At 39.0% G+C, this 17443-nt stretch overlaps 1 protein-coding gene across 1 annotated transcript in view; it reads left to right on the forward strand.

Annotated features, from left to right (window-relative positions):
* Positions 1 to 3323: 3323 nt before the first annotated feature.
* Positions 3324 to 17443, forward strand: part of LOC140227541 (uncharacterized) — a 122148-nt gene continuing 108028 nt past the window's right edge. Inside the window, exon 1 of the mRNA XM_072307945.1 lies at positions 3324 to 3489. The gene's annotated coding sequence lies outside the window, so the exon portion shown is untranslated. The remainder of the gene's footprint in view (positions 3490 to 17443) is intronic.

Consider the following 17443-nt stretch of genomic DNA (forward strand, 5'->3'; position numbering starts at 1 on the left):
GGGGTTGTTCCCCCCTCCCACGTTTTAATGTTGTAAATGGTGCAATTTGGTGCATGTTTCTGCTTGTTTTATCGACTTGAAACAGTCCCACTTATATTTTGATGCAATTATTGAATAATTTGCCTATAAATTAGTATCCAAATAAACTTCCTGTTTTTAATATTTACACTGAATATCATGAACGCGACCAAGCAAGAGCGAGCGGAGGGAGCGGGGGGAGGGTGTGGGAGGGGGTGTCCCCCTCCCACGGTGAGAACTTTTTGCATTTTGATGTTGTAAATGGTGCAATTTGATACATGTTATTTGCTTGTTTTATCGACTTAAAACTGCCCCACTTGTTTAAGGTGGCAGTATATTTTGAACAATTTGCCTATAAAATAGTATCATCCCAATAAACTCCCTGTTTTAATATTTACACTGAATATCAACGCGACCAAGCAAGAGCGAGCGGAGTGAGCGAGGGGGTATAGGGTGTGTCCCCCTCCCACGGTGAGAACTTTTTGCATTTTGATGTTGTAAATGGTGCAATTTGATGCAGGTTTTTGCGTGTTTTATCGACTTGAAACAGTCCCACTTGTTTAAGGTAGCAGTATATACATTAAAATGTTAATTGTTATTGAACAATGTGCCTATATTATTTCATTTAAATAAGCTTCTTGTATTAATTCTTACATTGATGTCATGAACGCGACCGAGCCCGAGCAATCGAAGCGAGCGAGGGGGGAGGGTGTGGGAAGGAGTAAACTGTTGTTTCCCCTCCCACGGTGAGAACTTTTTGCATTTTGATGTAAGTTGTAAATGGTGCAATTTAATGCAGGTTTTTGCGTGTTTGATCGACTTGAAACAGTCCCACTTGTTTAAGGAAGCAGTACATTTTGATGTGAATTATTATTGAACAATTTTCCTATAAAATGCCATTATTAGATAGACTAAATTCTTGTATCAATTATTCTTACAATGAATATTATGAACGCTGTGTGTTAAGCAATCAAACAGAAAAAGCATGCACACGATGGTACATAATTTAAGGGGCATTTCTCCACACTTTTGGTGCAATACTTGAATTTTTCCAGCCCCTCCCAAAAATTCATAATTTAAACAAATAGTTTTTTTTTTCCATTGAAGTGTTTTTTGGCTCTTATTCCGAGTGCGCATCATCTTTGTGTATGTACAAAGTATTGTGAGGTAGAGCTTAGGGGGAGGATGTGGGAGGGGGATACACCCTCCCGCTCGACGGAGCTTTTGAGTTTTTAGAATTGAAATAAAGCGATCTGAAGCACACTTTTTGTGGAAAATCCGGAAATTGTCATTCCCCACAGTGTACTAAGTCTACAGAAGGGACAAGGCAATGGTAGGGTTTCAAGATACCTCTTCCATATTCGATTATATTTTTTCCGCCTTCCAAATCCCCGGTCAAAATCTTGGGGGGGGGGGGGGGAGGGGGGGGGGCGACTGCCCCATCGCCTCCCCCCCCCCCCCCCCGGCTACGCCAATGGGAAAGGGTTAATTGAAATGAGATAATATCCCTTCCCTCACGACGAAGGCAAAGTGATAGATCTGGTGCACAATTTCGATGAAACATTTGTAAATTTGTCAGTCTATTATAGACATGTAGTGTATTAAATCCATGGAAAATAGACCGAACGGGTGAGGGTGTGGGAAGGGGTATCCCCCTCCCACACGAGAGAGATTTCGCTTTTTTAGAATTGAAATTCAGCAACCTGCCACCTCGTGCACACTTTGGATGAAATAATTTGACAGATTTCTAACAAAAAAGCAAGAAAATCTTTTCATCTTGGGAATTATAATTATGTGGGGTGGGGCAAATTGTGCGTTTGCCCCTCCAATATTATAGGGGCAATTTTTTTTTTCTATCAAAAAGCAAGAAAATATTCTCATTTCGAGAATTATTAATTATGGGGGGCAAACGTATGCTTGCCCCTCCACTGTTTCTATTGGGCAAATTTTTTCTCTCTCAAAAAAGCAAGAAAATCTTCTTGTCTCGGGAATTATGGGAGGGGGTGAGCAAAATGATACTTGCCCTTCCATGTGTGTGTGTGTGTTTTTTTTATTTATTTATTTGTATTTTTTTTTTATGAGGCTAAGGCTCGCACTTGGGCTCGCATTATCAATATAGATTGGTCAGAAGTAACGTGCTCTACATAGACCCTATTTATAGTACTCGTATGTAGGACACGTATTATACAAACGTGTATGTGCTCCGTACCGTACGGATGTACAGTACGGTCGATAAATAGTAAACACTGTAGAATACTAGTAGATATGTATAAAATCAGTGCTGCCAGAGCCCGGGGTGCGAATTGTCTTTGCCCACAAATTTTTTGTCCCTGGTGCAAAAAAAAACAAAAAACAACAACAACAAACAAGAATAATTACTTAACGTCCGGCGTTGAAGTCGCTCGCAGGCTGAAGGTTTTTGCTTTGTTTTGTTTGTTTTTTTTTTTGTCTGAGGGGGGGGGGGGTGCGTTTGCACCCAACGCACCCCCCCCCCCCCCCATGACAGGTCACGCCCATGAATGGTGTATCTGTTCTTGTTTTGCATCATCACAAAAAAAAAAAACCCGAAATGTAGGCCTACTTTAGTTAAATTTTAGGAAATTTCACGGCTAGCCATCATAGAATTGTGACGGTACAACAGCCTCAAGACAACATTCCCTCACAGACGCGACACACAGAAAATAATGATTAAAATGTATATTTATGAACAAACAGATAATACCCTTAAAAAATGCGGTGCCCAAAATCGTCCTCCCATTTTTTTTTTTTTTTGGTACAATTTGTGGTGCCCGATAAGCAAACAAGCAAAAAAAAAAAAGTCCTCAAATTCTCTGCTCCCAACTGAATAGTGGCGCTCAATCGTCAAAACATAACAAAAAATCGCGACTTTTTATTGTCAATTTTGTCGAAAAATAAACATCCAAAGAGATTACAGGAAAGTGAAAAATCCGACCATCGAGCGTGTCTACTGGATTGTGCAGAACGGGATTTGGGTACAGTATACAGTAGTAGTCAAAAGAGGGCGGTGACAAACTCAATGATCGCCGCAACTGCGCGCGCCCACTGTACTGACGTACCAACCCACCACAGAGTTATAACGTGCGTACGGCACCACACGGCCGAGCTCGCTCGCTCACTGTGTGTTTGGATCGGAGTGTTGTGGACATGGACTGCATGCAGTTTTCGCGATAAGGGGAGAGGTGTAGCTGTGGTCGTGGTGGTACAGGTGATGTTGATGCGATGATGTCGAGTTGAGATACAACCCGCGTACACTGCACATCCATTGGTGGTATTATGGTAGAGTCGAGCGCAGCCGAGCGAAACCAACCGGCTTCCTATCTCACTTTATACCAGCCGAATACTAGTAGCTAGCCTGTTATCTTGCGTATCACTATCGTCGCTGGTGAACAGATTTCTGCTAAAGGTCATCATTATTGGAGAAGGTGATTTTGATTGTGAGCAGGTGCAAAGGTGAGTTTGCACTGTAGTGTTATTTCATGATTTCGCATTATAATTCCTTTGGCCATTCATTCTCTTCACTTCAGCATGTTCAGTCAGACATATCGCTATGAAATCCATGGCCATGTCATTGCGATAAAGTCTCACTGTCGCTCTGATCTAAATTTAATCACTGCACTGGCTTGGTTTATGTGTATGTCAGCTCATCAGATCATTACGGGTGACTGACTTCACTTGTCCCTATTAATTTTGTTCTCGAGCTCGAGTAATTTTGCCTAAACACTACACTACACCTACAGTTAGAAGTTGAACCCACACATAAATATTAAATAGCTAAGTATACCTGGCGTGAGCTTGACTGTAACAAAGTTAGACCCATATTAGCCCGACCAGACGCTGTTAATACGCTACGCGAATACAGCGTCTGACCAGCGAGCGGGCACCTTCAAAGTGGGGAACCACAACACAACTACAAAACTTATGAAAATTTATACGTTCTTTATAAACAATGTACACGTTACCAAACGTTACTCACCTTAAGTGCATGCTTGTATTACAGAAGGTTCGTAAGTCCATTGAGAGCCCTCGTGATAAGTCCGTGGAACCAAAAAATGATACTTTCTGGCGGATTCCCTAACACCGTCGCGGTTCATCGTTGCAGAATTCAAAATGGCGCCTTGATCTCTGCGGAAATCTTTTGCGTGCGTGCGATGCGCTGCTTGAGTGTTGGTGTACGCAACAGCACGGTCGACAGCGCGACCTTTTGAAAGGGCATTCAGATCATGTGACCTCCCGTATATTGGAAATGGCCTGGCGTGAAAGACGATGTACCGTTCGTGAACCGTTCACACATGCTGCATATAACCATCAATTTAGGTAAGTTATTAAATCTAAATTTCAATACTCATAGCATAGATATGAAGTCTCATTATCATTTTGTTCGTCAGATGAGTTTGAAGTGGCAAAAAAATGATATAAAGTATCAAAATTCAATCCGATCGCATGCGATCGTTGGACCCTCTTCGTGTTTGGAGCTTCGTTGGTACAGCCCTGTCGCGCTACGTATGTACAGCGGCGACTGGGCTGTGTATAGTTAGACCCATATAAGCCCAGACAAGGTAGGTAGGCCTACAATAACTGTACTGACTGTGTAACCTTAGGGTGGAACTGGAGGAATGTAGTTATACGCACAAATATGCTTATTTTATGACGTAATTAAAAGCGGTACACTGTAATTTCCCCCCAAATAACTCAAATAGTTGCAAACGGATTTGGATGAAATTGGCAGGAACAGTTGAGTTCAATGGTACAACTACGTACAAGAAACAAATGACTGAATTTTGGTAGAGGGTCTACGTTAGATCTAGTCTGATTTGGATCACTGTCTGGATCCATGAAGTCTGTTTTTTTATTTTTTTAAAAAGGATTCTTGAATTATCATTGATGACATTGTTGGCAGATGGAATGTACCGTTACTGTATGCATGTGTAATGTGCATGGGATTTCATAATGGGATACAATGTGTGTGTGTGTGTGTGTGTGTGTGTGTGTGTGTGTGTATCTCCATATGGAAAGCACTTAGTTTTGGTACGCTGTGCTGTTTGCTCTAAAATGCCCTTTCGTTTGCTGTGTAAAAGAGGGACAGGGTGCTGTGGTGGTGTATAAGTGACACTCAGTGGGCAGTGCAACTCAACAATGGTAAACCTTTGGTCTTCACAATGATTTTAAATGAATGGACACTGTATTATATCTCAAGGAGGGGATACAAGTATTGCATAGGGCAGATGCCCATTGTCAATGTCAACGTCCCACTCACACACAGTGGCATTTTCCTTGGCAAAATTATTCTATGCAATGATAACAGAAGAAATCCACAAAAAAATATCATCCCGATCTGTCTGTTTACCGTCTACACAGTTCCCGATTTACAGGCAGCCACCACATGCACACATAACCTGTGTGGGTGGTTTATGCAAATTGTGGCGGTAGTGGGAATATGATGGAGGCATTTATAAGAGCAGTGGCACACGATATCGCTCAGTGTTCGTTGTGTCACTGAAACGCATCACAAGCTATCGGTAGTCAGAATCGCAGTGTGAGGTGGGCTTTGGTGACCTTACTTGTCAAACGGCGTTCCATACAACCAGAGAAGCTTGCCAGCTGCTCAGTGCGTGGTAGTTCATGGGATATCAATCACCTTGGCATACGGGGTTCGAGGTACCAATCAAATATAAATAAGGCCCTAAAGTGCATGATTGCCGCTTTGTACCACATAATTATTACCTCCGCCAAGGGAGGAGGTTATGTTTTCGTTACCGTTGGTTTGTTTGTTTGTTTGTCCTGGTGCAAAATAACCCAAAAAGTAGTTAACGGATTTGGATGAAACTTACAGGAAAGGTTGAAAATGACACAAGTAACAAACGATTAAATTTTGGTAGTAATCCAAGAATTTTTGGGGAATTTATGAAGGATTTTTGATATTTTGACAGGTAGGGTCAATGAACTTGGGAGTTCAAGCTGCACATTTTTGAGGTTTTCAAATGCGCACTAAAGTGCGTGCTCCAGTTTCTGCAGCTGGGCGAGGCGCGCCGCGCAGCTGAGGGTTTATGACATAACAAAGGCTTCTGTATGGGGAAATTGGGCGATATTTCAGCATGTATACCTATGGTGTGGAAATCACTGATCTCTATGGAAGAGCCCAAAGAGCTTTTCCCCAGTGGTGGAGAGGAGAAAAATCTCTTTGGGAAGAGCAAGATCATCGGTGGAAAGTAGCTGCTTGGCTGAGGTCTGCGCTCTCAGAGTGCTTTTCTAGTTGGAGTTTTACTTTTAGATGCAGTGTACCTCCAGTTTCTTGAATTTAGTTTAATATAGCTGACTGATATCCCATCTAGTCACTCAAGGCCTGCCAGATGTAAACTCTGACACGATTACTGCATAAGCTGTTATTTTCACGTACAGATTTTCGCGAATGAGGAGGTTACGGACATTTTCATGAGATGTTGTTTTTGCAAATTGGCACAGAGGCCTTCATAAGCACACTATTACCTTAGCGCATGGTGACATTTTTGCATGTTGTTAAATTCGCGGTCCAACTGTCATTCGCGAAATTCGCGAAAATTAAACCCTAGCGAAAATAATAGCTTATACAGTATAACTACCTGTACAATGTATGTGGCCATAGTCATAGAGTGATATGAAAAGAAGCTGGCATAGGCATAGATTAGTATTCGCTACATGTGATTTTCTCTACCTGACATTTAATCTACATATGATAAAAGAATGTGTAGGTTTGCAAAAAAGAAGGAAAGAAGGGAAGTATTAGAATTAACTATAATTTGTGGATTCTATTAGTAATTGTAGTTGACTGTAGCTGTACATTTTAGGCCACAATTAGTCTGCGGTTGTGGCACAATGCACACTTGGCTGTGCAGTAGGCCTACATTTCTTGAAATGATTGATATTGAATTGAACATATCAGGCTGCTCAAAGTATATGCAGAGTTCTCCTTTCTAAAGTTTATCACTCGCTAAATTTGAGCATCATATTGCTTATGAAAATAACATAGTTACTTAGTCTCCCTCCCTGTGGCCATCAAGTATTCCCCCAGCATTGCATTTCTTTTTATTGTTCATTATTATTGTTATTTTTTTTTATACATATGTGTGTTTTCTGGCAGAGAATCATTTACAATTTGCATTACATCTGGGGATAGCATTTCTATGACAAAATCATTTTAGCAATTGCATAATGATATACACTGTACATGTACACTTTGTATAAAACATGATCCAAATGAAATGCATTCAGATTAAGGTACAGACAGTGAGTGTAGCGTATATATGACAAAAACTGACAATCTGCTGGTACACTTAACTTTGGCTTGTGAGCATGATGAATTGCCCCAGATATTTCTGTGCCCTCTCTCGCTGTGTACAGCATATTAGCAAGTCTAATTTTTCGCAAATCAGGACTCCGAACGATTTCACGAATGGTTAGATTTACGATAATGGAGTACAGTAATCTATGCAGCAATTAACGCATTATACATTATGCATTCTTATTGTGTTCAGAGTTAATATATTTATTGGCGTTTTCAACTGTTGTTGAATTTGGGAATAGAACCTGACGGGGGTAAAGTCATGAAAATAAGGCACCATGAAATGTGGTGTACATGTACAATATTGCTTGGAATTCTATGATTACTCAGGCAGGAGAGCTTGAATGTATCTTTGTTCTTGACAGAGTCAATGACATACAGCGTCCATTGTAATATGTACCTTTAGTATCCAGCATTCTTTTTTCCTTTGTATGACTGTCATAGAAATCATATACATTTTGTACTTTTAGATGAAAGCTATTTTGACTCAAGGATTTTAAAATCTTCACTGAAAGTATCCACACTAACATACATTTTATTATGCACATATTTTGCACTTTTATGCACTTTATGCACTTTTTTTTGTGTGTGTGTAATGTAGGCCCCTCTGCACTTTTATAATATACTTACATGTAGTCTTGTCATAGTTTTTTTTTATTATTCTACTTTTGTGTAAAAACTGACTGCATAAAGTTCTAGCCTTCTCGAGTACTGTAGCGTGCTGCACATAAAGTAGCTCCATATAATGCATGCATACAACTGTACATCATTCTAGTGAAGGCATACTCTTAAGAGCTTAGTGCGCTGAACCAGAACCTCCAAGACAATCATTGCCATTCTAACAAAGGCTGAGCTAAGTACCACAGTTACATAACATGGCTTCCTTGTTTATTTTAGGATTATTGTGACCTTTGTGACTTCCAGAAGGTTGCAAGAGGATGGTTATGATAGTTTTGGTATTTATAGTTGGCCTTCAGTGTGCAAAATATGTTGTCTGGAAACATTCATGGTCACCATGTCATGGACTTTTATGCCACTGAGAAGAGAATAACTTGTGTTTCTGTGTTGAGGCCTAGGGTCTATGTACGCGTTAGCAGATTCTGTATTATTTTCTGTTTATAGGATAGTTACATGGGTAGCTGTAGCTATGCTGGAAAGGTTCTTTTACAGTCTGTCTTGGTGAACAAACAACCTTCATTACCATCTCACATCAACAAGATGCACAAAATTAATCAGAATTATTAGGGTCAGAACTATTTTTGATACAATTAATGCTATAAATACGATCTTCCCATGAGGCCCGGAGCACTTGCAAAATAATGGATGCTAACAAAAACACACGCACATTTTGATCAACCTTTATATCCATCATTTTTTTTCTATGCATTAAAACAAAAGTCTAATATCCTTGATCTTTCAGAAATATTCTTCGTGAAGGATGCAAGTCTGTTGATGTGTGTGTGTGTTTGGTAATCCCTCACCTTCCACTTGGCTTCCAATTGAAGTTTCAATGGTATTAAGTGCAGAACATGTGTAGACCTGAAATGACTGAATAGCTGTGGAACAGCTGTGTTGTGGAGTATTACTGTTTATTGACAGCTTACTGGAGTGTGTCTCTGTGGCTAGTTATGGGCGGGGCTGTTCTGTATGTCAAATAGACTAATACTGTGATGTGCAGGTTGTGTGCAAGTTGTTGACCTTGTTTTTTTTCCCCCCAAGATATGTGCCATATGTTCAAAATTGTGTTGCTGTTTGATGACAGATCTAAAGAAAAACTAGGCCCGTTCACACACAAGGGAAAAAGTGCGATTTAAAAATCGATTTTCTTATCGCGATCAAAATTTCGAAATTTTTTCCAGTGTGGACAGAAAAATCTCACTAATTACCGCGATCCTTATCGCGATCCAACTCGCACTATTAGTGCGATTTTTCAGAATAATCGCGATTATTTTGCCAAGCGTCGTGTGTGTGAGCGCGATCGAGATTCCGAAATCGGTATTTTTTGTCCCATCGTTCGTAGCGCGTGCGAAACTCTATTGGGACTGCGGGGTCAGTCTTCGGTCATGCAAGATTCGCGCATGCGCAGTTTGACCACTGATCGTTCTTTCCTTGCTGCGAAGTGCGATTTTTCCCTGTGTATAAACGGTCGAAAAAAAAAATCGAAATTTGGATCGCGATTGAAATTTCGATTTTCGTTGTTTGTGAACGGGCCTACTGTTTTGTACTCATACACTTGTAGTGGTTGTATTGTTGTTTTGCTTGTGTTGAATAGGCATGTGATGTAGAATTTCCCCAAGGAGATACAGTATACCATGCAGGTTATTTCAGCTTGCAATGTCATGATCGCTGATTGCCAAGAGCATGGCAGTACTCCTATAGTATAGAAGTATTCCCAAGTATAGACCAAAGTTCACAAAGTCATGCAGTATTTTTCTATATTGTGGTTGTACTATTGTACAATAGTATGTATTGAGGAACAGCTAGAGCACAAATTGCACTTGATACTTGTGTTGAGGGAAACTATACGAAACAAAAATGGACTGCAGCAATAGTAATGATGAGATATTGTCAAATTGCTAACAGTATTCCATGACATGTTACAATTGTACTTGCAAACATACAAAGCCCTTGGACCTGATGAACTACAGATTGTACCTTATAAATATAAATTTAATTGTTATGTGGAAAGTGCATCATTGGTTGAATAGGACCTGGAATTTTTTTTTTTGTGAAACCAGCTGACACTCGGCCATATCTGTCCATCTCGTTTTCCTCTGCTGGAGTAGGTAACGAGAGTAGGGAACTAGAGAACCACCAGGGATATAGAGATTCATTGTCATTAACACCCCCTAGGTGATGATGATGCGAAGACCCAGATGAGATTATCACATACTGATTGCTGAAGTCCCAACACTACTGCGTTGCACAGAGAGAGTTTAACATTATCAGGGGACCCATTTATACGCGAGGTAGTGGTTTTGGGATTGCATTGCAAAAATCAATTTTATTCAGTACTCATACATGCCCCTCAAATCATTAAGCTGCGAGCAAAGCACTTTAATGGTCTCCAAACTGCACATGCCTAAACAGTGGTTGGAGCGTGACTCCAGGCACCCTAGTGTGCAAACCTACCTAGTGTATCACAGTGAGTTACTCTAAACGTGGATATTTTCGCGCGTCTAATTTTTCGCGCATGGCCGGGTTTACAAGAAGAGTTTCAAGTGTTTTTGATTCCACGAAATCAAGACATCAAGTACACGAACATATGACAAGCAAAAATATTTGCGTGCTTTTAATTTCGTGCTAGTCTCCCTCTCTGGTTGCGCAAAAATTTGAACACCGAGAAAATTTCCACTTTTACAGTAGTTTCATTATGGGATTAGAAAACTTGAAGTTTTTGCTTGTGCCATTCACCCACACTGGAGGCAAGTTTTCAAGAGGTTTTCCCCCAAAACAAAGATGAGCTGATTTTTCCATCTTGATGCAGGTTAAGATGGTTGGCATTGTGTGTGTGTGTGTGTTTTCACACACGAGAATTAATGGTTTCATGTCGTGTTGAAAATCAGATTTTGAAGACTGCTGATTTTGGGTGTGTATGAATGGGACTGTGGAGTGCCATTATCTGAACATAGTCATAATTTGGATGTAATTGCTTACAACATACATGGTATACTGTAGCGTTACTGCTGCAGAGCCAAGGGGTAGACAGATGTCTGTTCTGCAGTGCTTCTGCTGTAGTACATCCATTTTCCTATGCATAGCCTTCACCAGGGACTGTGCACTTTTGCATTGTCAAGGTGGAGATTCAAATCAAATGAAACTCACTTCTCAATTACGGTAGCATAGTCATAATGGAAATCATGCCGGTACAGTACATTTATGATCTACACAACATGGGACCTCCATGAAGTAGGCAAAAATGTGAATTAAAAAAAAAAACAAACTAGGATTTTCATGCCTAGTTTACCCTGTTATAAAACCCATTAGGAGTTTGCTTGGCCTGAAACTTTGTTTATTTATTGATAGTTACTGTCATGCTCCCCTTCTTGTGATGGGGTTTGCTAATTTTTTTCTTCTAAAAGTTCAAGATTTAAACAAAAGACAGCCATTTCTGTATCAAAATGCAGTATATGATTCGGCACGCCGTACACCGGGGTACCGTTGTAACCCGGGGTACCGCGTTGTACAGCGCCATCTCATGCCCATTATTTTATAATGCGTATCCGAATTCAGATACGCCTATTCCGAATTCGGATACGGCAAAGTCGTAGCAATGAACTAGCACCATAGGTGTTTTTCGAAGTACACTTGCATGCATTAATTGTTGCATAATCACAAATAAGAAAACATTTTTGTGCATGATAATACTAAAAAATATTTTGACACATTTTTTGGTAAGCCAGGGTACAGCGCTAATTCAACGAAATGGCGAATTTTCATTTGGTACCCCAGGGTACCAAATATTGCATCATATCTGGCAAGACTCATTGTAACACAGTTCTGTGAGTGATTGAATTTGTGATTGAGAACCACATTGGCAGGAATAGGAAGAATTTTTGGATAAATGACTCTTCAAGAGAATAGTGAGGGATTTCCTACCTTGAAGATGATAGTGATACAATGGTTTTGTGTTACACTAGGTAATATCTTTCTGAGTTGCATGTATTAATTTTCCCAGGCAGTAATATCTGCCGACAGCCAAATTCATGAAAATTAAAACACCATGAAATATACCCCATACAGTATATATACAGTATAACTCTCATGGCTTGTGTGTCCAAATAGGAAAGTCACATTCATGACCAAACAAGGACATTTTCACTAATGACAGGTGAACAAGATGTACAGTGGCAAAAAACAAAAACCAACAAACAACAACAAAAAAAAACAAACAAACAAATAAAAGAGTGAAAGACGGATGGAGTAAAAATGAAAAGCACTTGGAGGTAGCCTTTCCCCTTTGGACTGTTCATTGACATCATTGCAATAGATCTATATCTAACTGTCAGTACAAGAGTTTACAATGTGAGAAAATCTTAGGATTTTGCTGCCAGTCAACATCCCCCACTTTGATATTGTGAAGGAATTCGTCAATTTCTTCCAAATGTGATCAGTATTTTTATATCATAGTTTTATTAATCAAAAAAAAAAGCACGTCTTTGACATGATATTCTTTCCTGGGGTAGATATACATCCATGACTTGATGTAGACAGTACAGATTTACAGTAATGATAATTATCTGGGGATGTATTTGATTGTAAAATTTATATAATTTTAATTCATTGTTCATTGATTATACAAAACAATGTATAATTATGTACATAGTATGAATGTCAGTTGGCATGCATTGTATGTACAGCTGTAATGCATAGTACATTGTAGGTGATTTCAATATCAAATGACATAATGTAGAAAGGATACAGACGTGAGAAAGGATTGATTATATAAACTTTTAATCAATTTATTGGGTATGGGAGTGTGAGAAATATGTAGCCCTGACACGAGCTAATTTAATATTGGTATATCAGAGCTAGATACTGAATCATCGCTGGCTCTGATTAATAGAGTGATGCACACACATAGACACTCAAACACACAAACACACACATGCACACACACGCATATTGTATACACTGACAGAGATCTTTGGTACCATCCGAGTCACTGCTGTCTTCAACGTGTAACAGTGGACGTTATTTCGCTTTGGAAACTTGGCTGGTGTGAGTCATCCGGCATGATGCGCTGGCCTGATTCTGCTCCATGCATCCTCTCTGCAGTATGGTGGTGGTGGAGTTTGACACGTCAGTCGATCGGTTGCAGAGGCTCACTGGAAGGTATAAGAGGCTTACCATTTCATGTTGACTTTGAATACATTTCTTACCATGTGCCTTTAATATCAACTCCTGCTAATCTTTCTGTTTGTTATGTCACCAGCGTGCACTGCAAGTGTGATAAGCAGGAGGGCTTGTAATTTGTGGAATAAAAGTTATTAATTTTGTACGTGATGATATTATGGTTGGCACATATGAATTTTGTCTTTTTTTTTTTCTTTATTTTAAAAAAAAATCACAGTTGTGAGCAAAATCTCATGAACAAAGAATAATACTTGTAAGAACTGATGATTGATTGTTCCCGATATAAAAGTGCATCAAAGCTTTTGGGATGCAAACACTGTCGAGGAGAATCAAGTTCATTAATCAATGTGATGCAGTGGGGTGTTGTGTAGTCCATTAAATCTGATTGCAGAGTTCCTCTGTAATTTATGAACATTTTGTGTCAGTCATGTGCACAGGGAAAGATTATCATGATGGTTGGCTAAAAAGACATTGCTCACATTGATAAATGTATGTGTGCCTGTGGGAATAGTAAACATATAATTGTCATCCAAAATGTGAAGGTCACAAAGTGCATTGCTATAGAGCTACATGTATGGTTTCTACCAAGTATTTGGAGATGCACGAGTAGACATACTGTGCATATGTAGCATGCACCGAGATAACATTTTTTCTTGTGATTTGTTATGAGTGCAGGAATGAATTAATTGCTCAGTGTTGCATATATTCCTTTTCTTTTTGTCTATTCCCACAATCTGATTAAAGATATCCTCAGCAAACATACAAAAATCATATATATAGCATGAATGTTGTACCTTTATGAAGACATCTCAAAGGGTGATGGAATCAACATTATTCTGCATTCCTTTATAAACTTTGTTTTACCCAAGAATGATAAATGACTATAAAACTGGGAACACCTGAAATCCCTACCCCACCCCTTAAAACAAGGAGAAGAAGAAGAAGAAGAAGAAGAAGAAGAAGAAGAAGAAGAAAAAGAAAAGGAAAAAGAAAAAGAAAAAGAAAAAGAAAAAGAAAAAGAAAAAGAAAAAGAAAACGAAAAAGAAAAAGAAAAAGAAAAAGAAAAAGAAGAAAAAGAAAAAGAAAAAAGAAGAAGAAGAAGTTCTTCTTTTTTCTTTCTTTTTTTTTTCATGCATTGATTATCGACAGGAAAGTTAGGAAATTATTTAGTACATAATTTCTCAAAAAATGCCTTTTTTGGGGGGTGGGGGTGGGGAAGCTGATATTGGTTTTAAGGGCAGGAATTCTTCAAAATGAAAGTCCCACCATGAAACTAAGGTCATGTGCTCTTCCGATATTGAGACAAAATATCTATCATGCCAGCCTAGTGCTTCCTTCCTGTGTTGATACCATGCCATTGTGAAATCCAATCAGCAACACTGCAAAGCTCCATGAATGGTGTCCATTCCAAAGAAATCTGAATTTAAAACAAACAAACAAAAAACTAATGAAGAATACAGTGAACAAGGAGAGAGATTACTGAAGAAAGACTTGTGGCTAGAAGAAAAGCAATTGTAGAGTCTTAAAGATGGCTAAAGGTTATATTTTATGTTTACAATTATATATGCTCTATGTAGGACCTACGTTCATAGAGTATCCATGATAACTCTAGACCTATAATATTATTTGCACCAGAGGAGGCAGGTATGAGCATTGGTCAAAATAATTAAAAGAAATATGAACAGTGATCATGTAATCTACTAATAGTTACAGTTGTATAGAGCTGAATACATATTTGTGCAGTATTTTTTTTTTTTATTTTCAGTTTATTGTTTGCACATGTGATCACAGTCTGGTAAAGAATATTGCTTTCTGTGTGTGTGTGTGTGTGTGTTTTCCCTGTTTTGTGTGAGTTTTTAGACTTGGCCACAAAAAGCAAAACGTAAGAAACTCACGAGACCTACGGATAGTACGCAATTAGAGTAACAGTGGATAAGTTTTGACGCTTTCTCCTGCACACCTTCAGATGTTGATGCCCTAACCTTTACAACTCATTAGTTGGAGACTGTTTATCACGAGGTGCCTATCAAGAGGCCACTTACAGACATTTCCTAAAGTGAGGCAGCGTGATTAATTCTGCAGGCATATGTTTAAATCACACACAAGCCTAGCGTCAGTTCAGTGAATGCTCACTAATATGACTTGGAAGTGAGAGTGGCAAACATGTAGGCTAGCCCATTTCCTTGAAATCCGAAACCGTTCGAATTTGATTTCTGCACGGTGCATATCGGCCAAGAACCATTACACCGCATGCTTACAGCATGTAATGCTATGCATTACAGGCAGGAGATGGTTATTGCCTTGCCCTAGATTAGTGAATTGCTCTGTTGCCATCGTAAATGTGATTAACAGGGTACAGGTTTTTTTTTTTCAGCCTTTTTATAAACATTAGATCCATAGGTTTGTAATGGTGAGAGTCAATCAAGAAATGTGCGTTATAGTGTAAATCTTCATCTAAATATGGTATCGGTCAAAAAAATTGAATTATTCAAAGTTCAAAAAAACAAACTGCATGTAAATTTTCAGGTCAAGCAGGCTATGTACAATTGTAGTATTGAGCTCTTATATAAAGTGATACATTTTTGATGTAGGCCTATATTTTATACATCGAAAAGTATATGTGGCAGTGTACAAAGATCAGCTATGAGGAAGAAATGTTGTTATTCTTTTAATTTTTTTTTTCTCCACATCAGAAAGTATGTATCTCAGAGAGAGGAACCATTAGTCTCTCTGATGCCTCTCAAATTTAATTCATTTCCGGATCGGGAGTAGAGAGCCATGAAGCATGAAGGTTAAACTCTCAGTTAAGATCAGACTAGGAGAGAAGCAGTGGGTATGGATGACGTTGCTACTACTCAAATGTGGCTTCGTCGGTGAGCTGTATTTTATGTCCCTGCCCGGCCTGTGCAGTGAGAGTGAGGGTGAGTGTAGTTCAAAGTACAGGACGTCAGAATCCTCATTTGAATTGGATGTAATTCAAGAGTGGATGGTGTTACAGCGGGAGGATGCCGCGTCTCTACTGGCTCTGGTTTGGTGCATGTGAACTAAGGCTTAGTTGTGCAGGTTCATAGCTTTGTGAGCGTGGACTCGTCATTTTGCCGATTTTCACATCACCATTGAGTGTCTTAAGAATTTGCGAATCCTCCTGTCATGTTGGATGACACAAAGTAACAGCTTGAACGACTGGTAAGTTATATGTTTCTTAGTGAACATACAATGTACACTGTACACTTAGGTAAAAGAAGAAGAAGAAAAAACTAGAGATTGTAATTTGTCATCACTGACAAATTAAGGTGATCCGATTTTTTTTTTTTTTACTCAATGATTCAAGTCCTGATCGCAATAGGCATGACCATGCAGGTTTCTTCTGTGTTCAGAGACATTGTCCGTGTGATGTTTGGATTCTCATTTAGAAAAGGGAGTCGTATCTGCCATCTTTGGTACCAACTCTGTATACACTATAACGAAGATACAGCAACAAGTACATATGACCTTTGACCCCACTTTGCACAACCTAGATGGCATCTGAGCAAAAAGTGGTTATTTTGTGAAATGATTCTTGTAACATGATCTTTGCGTGTGCAAAATATGGGAAAGATAAGACATGTATTCACCAAGATTCAGGATGAAACATTTGTGACCTTTGACCCTAATTTACATACCCAAGATGTTGTCCGATCAAGTAGTTGTTATTTTATGAAATAATCTACGTGACATGAACTAAACATGTGCAAAATATGGGGGTGATAGGGGCTGTTTTTCTTGAGTTATGCAAAGAAAGTTGCAGAAACATAGAAATATCTCAGCACATCGAAGATAAGCTTTAATTTCAACCAAGTATTTTAACATGATCCCGACATCATATGAATAAAGCAAAGGGCACGTAACGATAGCCCAAAGTCTGAGTTACAACATATTAAAATCTGAGAAAAATTCACCGAAGGGTAAGTGAGCTAGTGCTCGATAAAGACAATCGTGTCAATATTAACATCTAGAAAAATTCCCTCCCATAGAGATAACACGTCATAACGAAGATACAGAAAAAAGTACATATGACCTTTCACCCCACTTTGCACAGACAAGATGGCATCTGAGCAAAAAGTGGTTATTTAGTGAAATGATTCTTGTAACATGGTCTTTACGTGTGCAAAATATGGGAAAGATAGGACATGTATTCACCAAGATACAGGATGATACATTTATGACCTTTGACCCTAATTTACATACCCAAGA

This window comes from Diadema setosum, chromosome 4, assembly GCF_964275005.1.
Source record: "Diadema setosum chromosome 4, eeDiaSeto1, whole genome shotgun sequence".
NCBI lineage: Eukaryota > Metazoa > Echinodermata > Echinoidea > Diadematoida > Diadematidae > Diadema > Diadema setosum.